Source organism: Neovison vison, chromosome 4 (assembly GCF_020171115.1).
Source record: "Neovison vison isolate M4711 chromosome 4, ASM_NN_V1, whole genome shotgun sequence".
NCBI classification, from domain to species: domain Eukaryota; kingdom Metazoa; phylum Chordata; class Mammalia; order Carnivora; family Mustelidae; genus Neogale; species Neogale vison.
In genome coordinates, this window is record NC_058094.1 from 93,985,674 (window position 1) to 93,987,997 (window position 2,324).

Here is a 2,324-nt window from a genome sequence, read left to right on the forward strand (position 1 = left end):
AGGTGGAGCCTGGTTGGTTTGCTTCAGGGTCCATCATGTGGAACGTTTGGGTGGCAGAGCTCTCCCTCAGAGATGCCTGGAAAACACACCTCTATAGACCATTGCAGCTGAGGAAAAAGGCAGGATCATTCTGAAGGCTCTGGAGAGAAGTACCAAGGCCTTGAGTTGACATGGAATCTCTTGCAGATGGACCACAGTGCTGGTTCGTTACCAGGGAGTTCTTAGAATGTGCTGGTTGCTAAGGTGACGTGCAGGTTTCTCCTAACCTGAGGTTTTGGCAAAGGTCGAAGAACACGGTTTCCTTCTGGAGACAGGAGATGTTCTGTGTGTGGCTCAGGGACCACATATTGTGTCATAAGTTGGTATTCTAGAACAGGCCTCCGAGGACAGATGCCTGACAACCTAATTGGAGTTCCAGTGAGGTACTAGGGGCGTGTCAGGTTCAATCTTCAGACTCAGGACCATTGACTTGGATGTTGCCTTGATATAGGCAATCAGGGTGTTTCAGAATGCATGTTTGCATCCAGTGCAGCAGACAATATTGGGGTGGACTCAGGGGCCTTGCAGGTTTCTCCTAATCTGGAGGATTTTGACAACTGTGATGGCCAAAGTTTCCTTGAAGCTACTGATGCCTGGGCCATTGCATTTGCTGCCACATCTAGGGAGGAGTGCACCAAAACCTTACGGAATCGGATCAGAGAATTAGAAGCAGAGGGCAAGAAGCTCACGATGGACATGAAGGTGAAAGAAGACCAGATCAGAGAACTAGAACTGAAAGTTCAGGAGCTTCAGAAATATAGGGAAAATTAGGATACTGAGGTATTAATGTCAGCCCTCTCGGCCATGCAAGATAAAACACAACACCTGGAGAACAGTCTGAGTGCAGAGACGAGAATCAAGCTGGACCTGTTCTCTGCACTGGGGGATGCGAATCGACAGCTCAAGTTGGCGCAAGGACAAATTTTTCAGAAAGACCAGGAAATTAAGGACCTTAAACAGAAGATAGCTGAAGTCATGGCCGTCATGCCCAGCATAACGTACAGTGCCACCACCAGCCACCTGAGCCCCGTTTCACCCCACTACTCTTACAAATTTGTGGAGACCAGCCCCTCTGGACTCGATCCCAATGCCTCTGTTTACCAGCCCCTGAAGAAATGAAAACTAGCTGTGGGTTTTGCCCAACCATTTGTTTACCAGAAGACATCACAAAGGAGCATCTCTGGTAGTCAAGATTAAAAAAAAAAAAAAAAAAAAAGCTTATATTGTATTTTGTGGGACTGTATATGTTGTCGTTTTTAAAAAGGGGAGGAAGATAACATCCGAGTCTGATTAGAACTGCCCATCCGTTATTCTTGTAAATTTTTAGAAGTCCTCACAGAACTTTGCAGTTTATTTTTCTCAGCCAATACATTAAAACCACTCTTGGATTTCAAATAGTGAAAAAAAAAAAAGTCTGTAGAGAGGAAAAATAGGCCATGGACCCAGGAGACCACACCTGCATTTGGAGGCCATCCTGGACACACAATCCAGATACAAAAGCCTGTGCTATCGCCTTTGAGTCATCTGATTTACAGTTCCTGAGTAGCTGCCCTCTAGGTCTATGCATTGGGCCTGCAATCACCTTGCCACTAACCCTAACTCGTATTTGTGTTTGCAGACTTCCTGCCAAAACCATGGCTCACATGCCCTCCAGGTCGTGGTATCTGGAGCCGCACTACAGGACTGTGCCTGCCATCCTCAAGGAAACTGTACCTGTCACTGTTGCCCAAATCCTCTGGATTTAGGAGAAACCTGCAAGGCCCTTGATCCCACCACTATATTGGAGGCCACTCTGGATGCAAATGCGCATTCTGAAACACCCTGATCAACTGAATCCAAGCAGACACCCAAGTCAATGGACCTGTGTCATAAGATTGAACCTGACATGCCCCTAGGACTTCATTGGAACCCTTCATTAGGTGTTCAGGTATCTGTCCTCAGAGGCCTGTTCTGGAATACCAACTTATGATACAACATGTGGTCCCTGAACCACACAGTAGAACATCTCCTGGCTCCAGAATGAAGCCGTGCTGTTGGACCTGTGTCAGACCCTCAGGTTAGATGAAACCTGTATGGCCCCTTAGAATCCAGGACATTTTATGATCTCCCTGGTAACAAACCAGCACTGTGACCCATCTTCATGAGATTCCATGTCAACTCAAGGCCTTGATACTTCGTCCCAGAGCCAGCAGAATGAACCTGCCATGTTCCTCAGGTGCAATGCTCAATAGAGGTGTGCTTTTCAGGCATCCATGTGGTAGTGCTCTGATACCCAAACTTTCCAA

At 46.9% G+C, this 2,324-nt stretch overlaps 1 pseudogene; it reads left to right on the forward strand.

Annotated features, from left to right (window-relative positions):
- The first annotated feature begins 666 nt into the window (after window positions 1-666).
- On the forward strand, window positions 667-1,158 carry LOC122903979 (annotated as a pseudogene).
- Window positions 1,159-2,324: the final 1,166 nt, after the last annotated feature.